At 44.1% G+C, this 14222-nt stretch overlaps 1 pseudogene; it reads left to right on the forward strand.

Moving 5' to 3' along the window:
• The window catches only part of LOC147732946 (small nuclear ribonucleoprotein F pseudogene), a 54681-nt pseudogene extending 42276 nt beyond the window's left edge, over positions 1-12405 (forward strand).
• Positions 12406-14222: the final 1817 nt, after the last annotated feature.

Below are 14222 nucleotides of genomic sequence, written 5' to 3' on the forward strand. Positions count from 1 at the left end.
TCCGGGTCTGCCAGCGCTATATCAAACTTAATAAAAATTTAAAAAAGATTATACATCTGATTATTCACTCCTATGACGTAGTAAGAGTAGGGAAGCAAATGTTTCCCACTATTGCAAGGTCGTAAAGGAATTCCAGGCTGCTCTGACAGGGCTCCCAGAAAACCTGTTGGCACAGCACTGGCTTTCTGTTCAGAGGGAGAGCAGAAATCACTACTTCGAGAGGGAAGTGAAAGGCAATGCACCAAGGGTGGTGAGGGTGATTGACAAGTGTCAGGTATTTATTTTCACATTTGGGAAAGGGAGTAGTGGCCATGTTATGTATGTCTCCTCATTCCTCCCATGCCCATTCATAGCAATTGATGGAAGGGCCACACACTTTTTACGGCCATACCTACCATAAGATTATAGATGGGTAGACTACTATGCAGCATAGGTCCAGAAAGTCCCAAAACATAAATGCCTGAGACGTTATTCTAGAGGCTCTCAAAACTCAAGAGTTATGAGATACTACCATGAGAGATTCAGGGCTACAGTGCTATGACTTTGAGGAGGGAGTGGCATGGCATACCAGGAGGTGGTTTTATGCGCTGTTGAAGCCTGCACGCTGGACGAAGAGTAAACATGTGCTACAACTTCTTGGAGGAGAAGGAGGTCCCCAGGATGCATCCAGATGTTCACCTGTTAATATACCAACTATGATTGGTCCATTGTGTCTGGGGGATGGCCACTAAGAAACGGGGTGATAAAAGTGAGCTGTGGAGTAAACAGTTTAGTGAGGAAGGTATTGAGAGATATATTATGTAGGGGTAATTGCTATGGTAATTGAATATGCCTAATGTCATTCTGTGTAAAACGCAACAAAAAGAGTTTAAAAGAAAGATTATAGATGGGTAAAGCGTGAAAAACTGGGATGTTTTTTTTTATCTTGGGGTTTATATTGACATAATAGCTAGCGGGAGCTTCACTCTTGTTGTCTACTTGATGTCATTCAGAACCAATAGACGGAAAACATCCCTGGCATTCACTGTTACCCATCAATAATTCTACATGCCTCCGAGATGCCCTGCGCCAGCAAGGCTCCAGGGGCTGCCTTAGGCATGTGCAAGCCGTGCACCTGCACAGGGCCACCAAACCCCAGGGGCCACCACGCCAATATATATCCTTAATATAATAATCCTCTGAGGATGGATACATATTTGCGTGGTGGCCCCTGGCAGGGATTTGGCGGCCTCCAGCTCTGTTCCACTTCCAAACACCCTGACCCCCTCCCCTTCACTGGCCTCCGTGCTCCACCCCACCCGGACCCCCTCTTCCGGGGCCCCTTACCTACGTTCCCTGCCCAGGGCCGCCATGAGCCTAGAGCCGCCCCTGAAGGCTCCCAGAGTTCATACTCAAAGATGTCTTCATACTGGGATTTATAATTAAAACATGACAGTAAGGGACGTGCTGACTAGAGCTCAAGGTTCAGAGACCAAGCTCTGAGCACCACACATTCCACCCTCTCCTTGACTGCCTGGCAATGAACAAAGGCGCAAGGGCTGAAGTCATAACAGCGGCTTGGAAGGTCAGCAAAAATCAAAGAGAATATGAAAGCATTTTATCTGGGGTGTGGGAGATGTATGCGTTTCCCTAGTAACTTTAATATGAGCTCAATTTAAAGCCTGGTCATGTAACCAAGGAGGAGGAATGCTTTTCACCCACTCCTGTGTACATATACAAGTGTTTTCTGCTGCACGTTATTTTCGTTCAAACATATTTATTTAAAGATTTTTCAGAACATTTAGAGTAGTTGAATTTGCAAAAAATATAAACATCACTAAACAAATAGTGATGCAACTCATCTCAAGGAAAGCAAGGACTTCAGTGAGCCTTTAAGGTAGAGGTCTTCAAACTGGGGACGGCCCCCCCTAGGGGCGCCTCAAGTGATCCCAGGGGGGGCACCAGGCTGTGCCCAAAAGAAGCATTATGCTCCCAGGAGTGTTTTGTTTTAAGCATGGAAGAAAAGGAGTAGCTGTGGCCTCTCTGCAATGTGCCATCACTAACAGCTTTTGTCATATATATCAGGCTGGGAGAAGGTGTCAGAGGGGAAGGGACTCCAAATATTCTTCTACACCCACACCACCTTTTCTATTAATCACACTGTGAGTATTTTTACATGTTAGTAAGGCCTGCCTGACCACAATAGTATGTTTGGCAATCATGTATTTGGTTGCATTTTTAAAGATGATTTAACTGGAATGTTTAAATATGTCTCCTGTTTAAATAAATTGAGACATATTTAAACATTGCCAATTTAATGGAATTGTTGTGAAAAATTCCGAGGGAGGGGGGCCCGATTAATTTGATTTTTCACTGGGGAAGGGGCGCAGCATTAAAAAGTTTGAAGACCACTGCTTTAAGGTTTGTATTGGGAATGCAAATACTACAGTTGCTGATACTTTTGATTGGTCAAACAAAATATACTATGCGACGACTGTACAGTGTGTATGTCATCCTTATCCCTTCTGTAGGATGCAGTAACACAGTTACGCAGCAGCGCATCTAGATCCATCCTGCAAGTGATATGCTCTCACATCTCCTCTTGTTTTCAGACCCTCATTACTGCCACTGCTGACGGCCATTTTGGAACAAAATCCTGCCACTGCGCGGATCACGGCGTGGTTTATTTTTGATTTCTCAACGACCAAGCATCTGCAAAGTTTCAAAGGGGACGGTATTTAAGGATGCACATGTATTCCTTACATAGGAAGAGACATTGATATTTGTTGCTTGCTGTACACATTCTGACTTCTCTGAGACACATTGTTCATAGCCACATTGCAGAGAGGCGCAGGCACACAGACACAATGGTGGCCGGCTGTTGGTCTTCAGCTGGCCCCAGGACAGGGGCCAGCTGAAGACTATAGGAGGCGCGACCTTCAAGGTGCAAAGAAAAAAGTGTGAAATGTCTGGATGCTTCAGTCCTTCATCTGCTACTAACTGCAATAAGTATCAAAACCGAATGGGTTCTCAGACAAACGAGCAGGTGATTTTCAGAAACTCGGGAGTATTCCATTTTTATAATCTCTTCTTCATCTATTTCCACACCACAGTGATAACCCTTTGCCTCACAGCCCTGACTTACCATAAAATTACTCACAATATCTGGTCAGGCAACCAGGATGCCAAAAAAAGACCAGCCATTTTCATTGGCTAGGGTAGATGATTGAAACGGTCTTGAACCCCTACCAAGCGGCAGTGCTAGGATAGTAGCAAAGTGTTGGGCCAGGAGATTCCAACATGTCTACCAGACATGCACATTGCTGGATTTACACAGCGGCCATGTCTGTTGAAAGTCATAGACATCATCTAGGGGTCACCAGGGATAATAGCTGTGACCCCTGAGTTGCTGCCTGGGACCTCTAACACTACTTTTAAGACCCCTGACCTCAGAGGTGGCAAAAACAGAACACTGTTTACCTTCTGTAGAACGCACTGGGAGACTACACTTTAAGCTCAAAACATCATCAGAATTAGATTGTCACTCTATAGTACAAATTAACGTTAAACACTTTTTAAAAATATACATTTAAAAAATTGTTGCCATGATGATTCATTGCTGTGAATACTTGAAAAACACGTTTTTCAACAGAAAAGCCACTTCTCTGTTCCACATTTGTGATAGTTTCTTACAAGTGATGAGAAAATAAAACATATTGTCAATGAAACCGACTAAAACAAGCCATCAAGATAGTACATTTACAATGTATAGTCTGTACAAATTAGTAGTAGTTGGCCTGGCCTCTACTATTTTTGTAAAACTCTTTTTTGTGTGTCTCTGTGTGATTTAGAAACACTTTTGGGGTATACAGTAGGCTTCAGTGTTATCAATTATTATGATGTCATCAGGATCAATGTATTGTTTCCTAAGATTCAGGGTAAAATGTCATATGATATCACGACCTTTAATGTCATTGAGGTGTGTGGTTAATTCTGCTACCCCTGGTGTTTTGGTAAATTAAGGTTTACAGTGGCAGTGTGTGCACAGGCCTAAGAAGTCAACAGAAACAGGTCTCTGTGCTCATATTCACTGAGAAGTGGCAGCACCGACACTGGAACAAAGTTGTTGGCATGGTGAGTCCAACATGGCTGCCAAACATGCATGCTGTCTGAGTCACACAATGCAGATAAATCGCTGCTGTTACATAATGTTTCTAAATAAGAGCGAGCCTGGTGTGGAGGCCAGAGACTCTGTTATGGGGACAGCAGTGGCAGAAGAGAAAGGAGACGGTGGCAGAAGAGTCAGGGGAGACTCCATTGTGACGTTACAGACCACCAAAGCTGTCTGTAGTCATACCTGAATACAGTCCTTGGACACAGAAGGTGCATCAACCGCTCTAACCCAACCACACATGTATTCGATCAGGCACCCGCAAGAGTTGGATTAAAGACAGAAGTCCTTTACGGATCTTCCTTTTTTGTTAAATTTCCGGAGAGTATGTTTTGTTCAACAGCATTAAAGTCCAGAAAGCTTCAGTAGATGTGTCCCGCTTTCCCCACTCTGGACTTTCTGTCATGCTCCCTATAGCCTGGTTCACACTTTTCAAAAAACCTACACAATCTGCAAAAGTTATTGCCACTAATTATCTCTTCATACTGTCGACCACATGCTCTCCTGTACATCGCTATGCCTGCTCCACGCTTTACAAAATCTATTTAAAATTATATAAATATAATATTACGCATTACTGAGCTCTAATCACTGTGTTGTCTAGGATTATTTTTAGCACCCTTCTAGTATTGTTTGCTTGAACCAGTCTAGTCATATTTGCATGCCCGAGCTTTAACAAATCATGCATTGTGTGCCTCTGTGAGCCTCCTCCACAGCCCCTACTTTCGCACAGTCTGGCATGCAAATTCACTTCTGTAGTTATGATTGCTATTTTCCATAACTTGCAAACCAGGGAGCAGTGCTGTTTGATTGAAATAACACAGCCATTTTATTTGTTTGCTCAGCAGGAAATATTTGGCTCTGTTTTTGTTTTATCAGGAGTCTTGATAAACTATGCCAGAAGGACTCTGCTGTGTGAAATAAATATAGCACTATGTTATGTAATAGAAAAGTGGTTTTAAGTCGAACTAGAAGTGTATTTATCTATACTTGTACACAGAGAAGAGGTGTCAGAGCTTCAAATGCACTGGAGATTACAACGAATTTTGTTTACTGGATCACTAAGCTATCACACTTGTGAAATACAAGCTTTTTAGGAAATTGCATTAGTTTCACAAAATTTACTTGAGGTGAATTCAGTATAGTAAGCATTCGAGTTTATAAAGTTAAGGAATGTTTTCGAGTGGCCGTCGAATCAATGGGAATACAAACCCTTGAAATTATTTGCATTTAATTAGCCACGAGGCCATAGTGAGGCGCTGGGAAGTAAGTTGGAGAAAAAAATAGTTAAATATTCGCATGAATTGTGGTGTGCTATGAAGAGCTGCTGTGTACAAGACATAAGACCACGTGAGGTACACTCACCACTTACACATACCCCTATTAGAATTATGCAGGATAGGAGGACCAGATTATGTGGAAGGGTTTACTAAATTATGCAGCAATAAAAGGCAAATTTATGGGTATTTATTACCTTATTATGTTGTAATTTTTACACGCTAACAGTATAAGGTTTCCCCTCATTAGTACCAGTCGGACACCCAAGCAAGCAACAGAAAGATGACAAGTCAACCTTGGCGAATGGCATCCCACTGCGCAGCAATACATCCATTGCGTTTTAAGTAACTGTTTGAGCTAGAAAAAGTCTGCAGATTATGCAGCAGAAGATGGACTGTGGGGCAACTGCGACAAATCAATAACTATGCGGAAAGCCCTACAGTAGCAAAATCACATAATTTCCTGCTCATACCTCAACCCCGCTGGGAACTTTGTTTGCCCGGCCCAGGTGCACTGGAGCACACTGTTAAGCCTGTTGCTTTTATCACCTTCTCTTTTCTCCTACCAATATTAAGAAAGAAGATAAAGTACGGGTCAAGCAATTATATTTACAATCTTGTGAAGACACCAGAATCGCAGGCAAGATCAAGAAACATACGGGGTTCTATTATTATAGGTCACTCACCTCTCATGAGCCATCTCTTCATCACTCGCTTGAATTAGCGCGCTGGGAGAGATCTTTACTATTCCAATTTAGATCCAGCACTGTATGGCAGCTTTTGTCGGATCGCAAACAACTTCGGGGAACTCTTTTTCTCTTTGTCCATGTGATGGAACTTCAGAACAGTCCTTGCTGCAGTATATGCTCTTTTTATTTAGATAGTATTCTATAGTGCTAATATGATCCTTGCAGGTATCAGAGCGCTTTACAAGTATACAAAGAGCAGTATAACAATAATAACAATATTACAATATAATGTTCGAGAAAAATACAAGATGAAGTAATACCTGGAACTGAAGGATATGGTTTACAATTTTCTGAGAATAAAGGAGAAGACACAAAGTACTCAATATGCCGTAGTCACAAGGAAAATTGAGGAATCGGGATGTGTAACATAGGATCTAGGGAAGAAATTTGTTCATAAGAATTTTTGGTTTCTCTCTTGATGGATACAGTTGAGGGATTCATTCTGATTTCAGGGGGGCATGGTGTTCCAAATTTTCAGAACAATCCCAGAGCAAGAAATGTTGTAAGTTTTCTTCTATTGAAATCTCTGAGGTTTCAGAAGTAAGGTGTTGGAGCTTCTGGATGATCAGGAACCACTAGAGAGTTCTAGTTTCTTTTGTAAATATTTTCATCATGCATGAAAGCACTTTCTTAAGCCACTGTTGAAAATCCTTGGCGATCGAAGATGTAATGAGGCTTTAAATCAGCCACAATTGTTGAATACCTCGAAGATTTGTTTTAGTATTTGTTCTTTTTTAAAAGCTGCTATCAGAGCTAGGAGAACCATGGAAGGCTAATCATGAAGGTGCTCTCCTGCATTAGTGATTATCCAATTATGTGGTTTTTACATTATACTATTGTATAATCCTGAATTTTAGAGTTGATATTTTATTGAGTTGTATTTTCGCTTTTCTATGATTTCTATCCCTGTCGATGTACCAAATGTGGATTTAAAAGTTGAATCATTTTATGACATGTACTGTTTTATCGGTCTTTTATGGTTGGACAGTCCAAATAACGATTTATTTAATTGAATTGAAATTAATAATCCCCTATTAATCACTATTCGCGCTGTCCCTCCCATACTTGCAGTACCTCCTGCCATCAACCTTTGTCCCAGCCAAGCTCTAAAACCCTGTTACACACAAGCCAGTGCAAGGAAACACACAACGGGGCTGCTGCATGGTTGAGGGAGAGGAGCAGGACCCTAATCTCGTTCAGTGCCAGAAGGTCCGGCTAGCACAGGGGTTGCGAAGGAAAGGATTGCTATTCCTACTAAAATTAAGATAAATCTACATGAAGAAGCTGCGGATCCATGGCAGATGTTTAGCGTATCCCCATTTAGATAAATGTAGTTATCTTCAAAATCTGGAATGGATCCGGTCCTCCAGGACTGACTTCGGAGAACCTTGCCATAAAGTAACATGGAACAAGACTGACTAGCTGCATACAAACTCTGATAGCGCGTCTTTCAGTCACAAAAGTGTTACCTTCACTATTTTAAAAATCTGTTCATTAACAATTAAATAATCCAGAACATGTATACACTATCGCAATTGTCCATGCTGCCAAGTTCTGTTTTTTGCTGGGGTGGGGCAGTGTTGTAAAAAGACAAATGTATAAGGTGAGCGTCAATTTCTGCTGCCACCTCCCCTCCTCCCCGTGTATGGGATTCCAGGATAACATTTTCCATTTCCAGCACAGCCCACTTCCAGTTTGAAAGTGTATCAGTTGTGAAAGAGTGTATTCTTTTGCAGCAGTGCGAGCCTTCTAGTGGAAGGTGCGCCCCGCAGGATCTGCCCAGCTGTTTGCTCCTATAATTAGGGCAGATTACCTTTCGCTCTCAAATCAGTTTCCTTCTGTGTCATCTGCCATTGCCCGAGGACGCAGGATATGGAAATAACTCTATGCAAAAAGCCACCTTCCCATCACTCAGTGTCTGAACTCGTTTATGAACACTGTTTGAACATGTCAAAGATAGGCTGGCAGTTTAAAATAACAACAAAAGATCAACAGGAAAAACTCCGAATTCATCTTTAACCGGGATTCCATGATGTAACATCAGTGGAAAAAGCAACATTACACCATTGTTATGTACAAAGCATTTTCTCAACCGTTTTAATGCCCTTGGAACATTTCCATCGAACTGGAAACAAACACACACAGCGATTATATGGCCTGAAAATAAACCATTCCAGCAGGGAGTGCATTTTGGAATGAAAGTAGGGAATGCTTCTGCATTGCAGAGGTGCTGAGGCAGGGCACACCCTGCTCTGTGCAGGTACCTCGTTGGAGGTGCATGTTTTACGGGGGGTGGCTGCTGATCTTTTAAATTGGTGGGGATTAGTCGTTGCGCTGAATTCCAGCCAATTAAGGGAACCTGGCTTCTTCTAGGGTGGTTGGGGTTTGGCCTCTCACCAGCCTCCAGGGACATTTAAAAATAATTGGGGTCAAATAGTGAATTTTAAAGCCCAATTGTTCACATACATTAGCATAAAAGACGCTGGTGTGCCACTCCAATAAAGCCAGATGATCTCCTTGAGTAGATAGCATTTTTCCAAAATTAGTTTTAAGTGCCACCTATATGTCAATAAATACCTCCATTCTGATAGGGCGAGAATTTTGCCTTGGATGACCTCCCGGAATTCATTGGTGCCCCCTTATGCCAACAACATAAGTGAACATATTTCAATAATTATATCCAGTATGGTAGGGCCAGTATTTTGTCATGGTTGCCGGCATCTCTCCATATGTCACTCAGCTCCTACCTTATGCCAAAAAATACCTCCAATGTGTCAGTGTGAGCATTTTGCCAGAGGCGCCCAATACGCCAATCATTTTGTGACAGGTGCCCGTTATGCCAAGACTTACCTACAGTGGGCCAGCACCAGTATTTTTCCATTGGTGCACTGAGGCATTGTCTGTATTATGACAAGGCCTGACTTTTTCCTCAGGTGGTACCTCGTATGTAGAGAATTACTCCCAGTTTGACAGCACCAGTATTGTATTAACAAGGAAGCCTCATTAAGCCAAGATTTACCTCCAGTATTACAAGTCCAACAGCAAACTGACAAACAAAACACACCCAGACACACAAGAACACAAATTCTCACCCACTCATCCTCACTCACAGTCACTCTCATTCATTCTCGCTCTCATTCACAAGAATTTGCACTCACTCTTTTTCACTATCACCCACACTCACTTGGTCTCACTATTACTCACTCTTACTCATTGTCGCTCATTCATTCATCCACTCGTGCTCTCAGTCATGCTCACTCACATTTGCTCATTTTTTGTCACCCATGCGTACTTACTGACTCACTCCTTCTCATTCACAGCAGAACTATCATTGACATTCACTTTCGCTCACCCTCCTTCACACTCAGCCTCACAGACTCATTGTCACTCACTCGTTGCACTCATACCTCCTCCCGCTCACTCATTGTCACTCCTTATCATGTATTCTCACTCTCTCACTTGTTCACTGCCTGGTGGTCCACGCACAAACGTAGATTTAGAGACACTCTAGGACCCCAGTTAGCGCTAAACTTACATAGACTGGCCAAGAATATCAACCAGCACTCGCTCCACCTACCGCATGTACATGCCCTCCTTCTCAAGAGTGCTGGAGGATGGAGAAACAATAGACCTCCAGTACCATTAGTGCTGTTAGTGCTAGAAGACCAGAGGTTCCAGCTGAGGGTCAAAAATAGTAGCCACCAAGCCTGAAAAGCACCCTCTCACCCACTTGCATGTCTGTATGCAAAGACAAACTTTCAGTGAAAAGGATAATGCAGGCAGCAACTAGAGGAAACTGTGTGCGGGGACGACCCACAGATGAGATCTGGCATATGACAGAGAAGGTCATCATATGTCTGCCATGCAGTAGTGTAGCGGACAACAGCAGAGCAAGGGATGATGCACTGCACTGGACATCTCTCCTCTTTCCTCATTGATTGGAAGACAAGTGCAAGGTAGAGAGACAACATCTACTGCAAGTGATGGTCAGCACCCAGGGGTTGATTCAGTAGATTCATCACCAGTTTTAGTTTGAGTAGTGAGATTGCTGGCTAAGCAGTAATAAGGAGCAGAGAGATAGAAGGTAAGGAGGGACAACAGGCCAAGAAGTGAGAGACAAGAGGGAGAGGATGAGCATATGAAGGAAAAGAAAGGAAGAGAAGGGGAGATAGAAAGGTTGGCTTCCATCAAAAGGAGATGCCTAACTGGGGGGGGGTAGATACCGATTGAGACAGAATTCAATGAAGAGGATAGAAAACATACAGGAGGTGGAAGCACTTGGGGAGAGATGGCAAACAGTGACATGAGCGGTGCTTAATTTTAGCCGGCGTTTGCTTGTGGGGCCCACAGGCACTCATTTTTGGGGACAGGCACGTCTTTTACCCTTATAAGACAATTACCAAATTTACCGAAAGCAAAAGAAGGAAAAAGACAGAAGAGGCTAAGGTGGAAGAGAAGTATGGATAAAAGACCATAAATGGTGAAAGTAGGGGCCTGCAAGAGTGAGATAATGTGACAAGGAGTGCCTAATAGCAAGTTAAAGAGGCATGAGGTGAATTCAAGACCACCCACCCTTGGTATTTGGCGTGTCGACATTTAATAGCGTGTTGACGCAATTCTTCTACAAATTAAACACTGCACAAGAGAATGTCGTAAGATGGAAAGAGGGATATATATATATATACAGTGCCTATATCCAGGGACTACATTATTGATAATAAGTTTTTTCGTATAGCACCTGAAACACACTGCCATTTTTAAGGCAAATAGCAGATGTTCTTAATTCCTGTTTACTGTACTCTATTTACCAACATCAGAAAGATGGGAGGCTGACTCTGCCTTGCAAGGATTCACACTCGTTTTGTTTTAGATCATGGCAAGTGGCGACAGTGAGTTACCCCACTGAGGCCCCTTGCAGATTGAATACTATGGGCCTCATTTATGAAAAGTGACGCATCGCTGCGTGAAAACAGCGATAAGTCACTTTTCACTGCGCCCTCCTTGCGGCACCAATGATGCGTCGTATTTACAGTATGACCCATCATGGCGCAATGAGTTACTGGTTCGTCAGTATTTCTGACGTACCTGTATGGCGCAAAAATGACGCATTGCTGGAGTGTGTCACAAAAGTGACGCAACTCCTGCAATGTGTCCTTTCACATGGGGCAAGCCCTATGTGAAAGGGCCTGCGTCAGTCTTAAGCCTGCTGTGAGGCAGGTGTAAGAAATTGACGCATTTGTGTCCTAGAAGTGGCACAGTGAAATCTTATAGATTTCACTGCGTCACTTCTATGACCCTTTCTTGTGTCAGAACGCCCTCCCCTGCATACATTATACCTGGCGTAGCTATAATGTAGTGCAGGGGTTTACAAAGTGACGCATCTACCTAAATGCGTCACTTTGTAAATATGGTGCAACAAGGCACATTTTTTTCGCTGCTGGTGCGTCACAAAAAGTGACGCACCGGCGGCGTAAAAGTGACGCACAGCCTCATAAATGATACCCTATGCATTTAGGAGTCTTATTACGCACGTCTTCTGTGTGACGTACTCCTGAATTTCCTGGTGTAAAACACACTCAATTAAACCTGTCAAGCTTGTAGGTCCGTATGCTCTGAACGATTTGTCTAACTTTCTATTTCAAATGGCTTGGACTGGGCTAATAGTTTGTAGACTCCCCGCAGTAAACTGGTCCCGTTTTGCAAAAAATTCAGAAGTGGATCTTTCAAGTAAGGATCGTGGGAGAGCTATGGATCATAAATCTATTAACAGAGAGGGAAAATAATCCCAGCACGCGTTTACCACCGAACCCTAAGCCTTTCCTCAGTGGACAGGCTGGCAAGCCAGTAATTGTCAAGCTGTAATGGGGAATGGAGTGCAAAGGGCCCGGGGACGTAGGTTCCCTTGGTGCAGTAGATGCAGTGGCAACATGGCCTAGACTCTAGGGGGCCTGTTGAGCCTGAGTATAGCCGTATTTTATAATTCAAACAGCAGCAGTGGGATGATGGGTCTTTTCCTTCCTTGCACTAGGGCACACAACATGGAGACTAGGCTACTGAAATGGTCTCACGTACCTGTGGATAGATATATGAACATGCGTCTGGTAAACATTGAAGAGTACATTGACGGTGCATGGTCTGGACATCTGAAGGAAGTTTGATATGATGCACCAAGGTCCTCTACATCAGAGGAGTGGAAGAAGAGGAGGAAGATGGAGAAATTAGAGAATAAAGTCTGTTTCATCATTCATTGTCAGCGGCCTGTTTTTGGGTCAAGTTGGCAACTGGATCTTTCAAATAAGGTTCATTTGAGAGCCACGAACCATGAATCTATTAGTAAAATTCTCAATTTCTCTAAGCACTTAAAAAAAAGAACTTACAAGTGTCCCTGGATAATACTTACATCCTCTTTTCTGTCTTTATGCAGTGTAACTGCTCCTTGTTCGAGGAGGACTCGGAAGCAAGGCATTGTCTAGGGACCTAGTCTAGTGCAGAGCCCAGGGCACAGTCTAGGACCTATTTCAGATATAACTTAGGGATAGTTTGAAAAACTATTTGGAAAGGAAATATGTATTGGAGGAGGAGTTAAGAGGCCTGGGAGCATATTTACAACCCCTTAATGCCACCTGAGCGTCACTTTTTTTCTGACGCTCCGGTGGCGTTGCGCCATTCCCTATATTCGCCACCTTGCAACTATGCCCCCTTCTTATGCAGCACAAGGGCAGGCAATGGGTGTTGCTGTGGGCGTTCCACCGCAACACCCATTTCTTTTTTACGATGCTCCTGATTAACAAGGCTGGGACAGTGACAAAAACTAAGGCCAAGTAATACCTGGTCTTAGAATAGCGATACAAGAAGAAATTACTAATTTCTCCTCGTTTTTTGCTCTAGGTGTGCTGCATTCTGCACCACACATAAAAAGAGAAATCGCCGTTATTGATTTTTTTATGTGCAGGAAAGTGTACCTTCCTCCTCACAAACAATCGCAACATGATGCAAGGGTGCCTGCGCTGGCTGCCTAGCGCCAGCAATAGGGAAAACACAGGGGTACACTGTATTCTTGTAAATATGGCGTATCCATCCGTTTTGAAAATGTCTGCGCATGACGTTGCCAAATTTGGCATAACACCATGCTCTGGCATTTTCTTGTGGACATCCCCCTGGACACTTGGAGCCAGAAGCTACAGAAACAAACCTGCATTGGGGGGCGTGGTTTGGATGGCAAGGAGGCAGCAGTCCTGAGTCCGGAGCTCCCGATCCCCCAAGTCAAATAACGGCGATGCGAAAGGACAGAACGCAATAGGCAACGGAGTGAACACATGGAGAGGTGCATGAACTGAAGGAGCACCAACCGCGACCCTTTACAACCCCTGAAAACGACGCTGGGAAGCCGCCAGAGACAAAAAAGATCCACCGAGGGAAACGGAAGCACAGAAGCACAAGATGGCGGCGGGCTGCTGAGAACTCCGGAGCCTCAAGTAAGAACTACCGAGCGCACCGCCCCTTAGCAGCGTACCACCTCCCAGACCCCCGGGGAAGCCCCCGATCCCCAGGAAGGAGCACCTAAAGCTAACGATCATCGGAGCCAGGGCGGAGGGAAGCAGAACCGGGACGGAGGCGTAGGGGCGGCCATCTTGGTGCAGTACAAGCACGAGAGGGGAACGCGGCCAAGTGAAGGGGGCGCCAGGCGAGTATCTCATCCATCCGACAGTGAGCACACCGAAACCGGGCAGGCCGATGAGCAGAGCGAGGCCGAGGAGCAGAGCGAGTGCCAGGAGCAAGGCGTAGAAAAAGAAGACCCCACCTTTTGGAAACCGAGGCGGCCATATCGGTAAAGTCCGCAGTCACACCCCCAGGTCCAAGCAGGCGCCAGACAAAGAGGCAGTGCCACACTCTAACACAGGCGGTGAAGACAGGAGTGCAGCTCCCCGAAAAAGGACCATACAAAAGGAGGGAGGGTGTAACCGACGGTGACCGAAGGAAACTAAACGGTGGCGGCCATCTTAGGAGGGGCAGCAGCAGCGAAACGAAGCAGAGCGGAGTGCGCCA

This window comes from Lissotriton vulgaris, chromosome 2_1 (assembly GCF_964263255.1).
Source record: "Lissotriton vulgaris chromosome 2_1, aLisVul1.2, whole genome shotgun sequence".
In the NCBI taxonomy this organism is placed as follows: Eukaryota; Metazoa; Chordata; class Amphibia; order Caudata; family Salamandridae; genus Lissotriton; species Lissotriton vulgaris.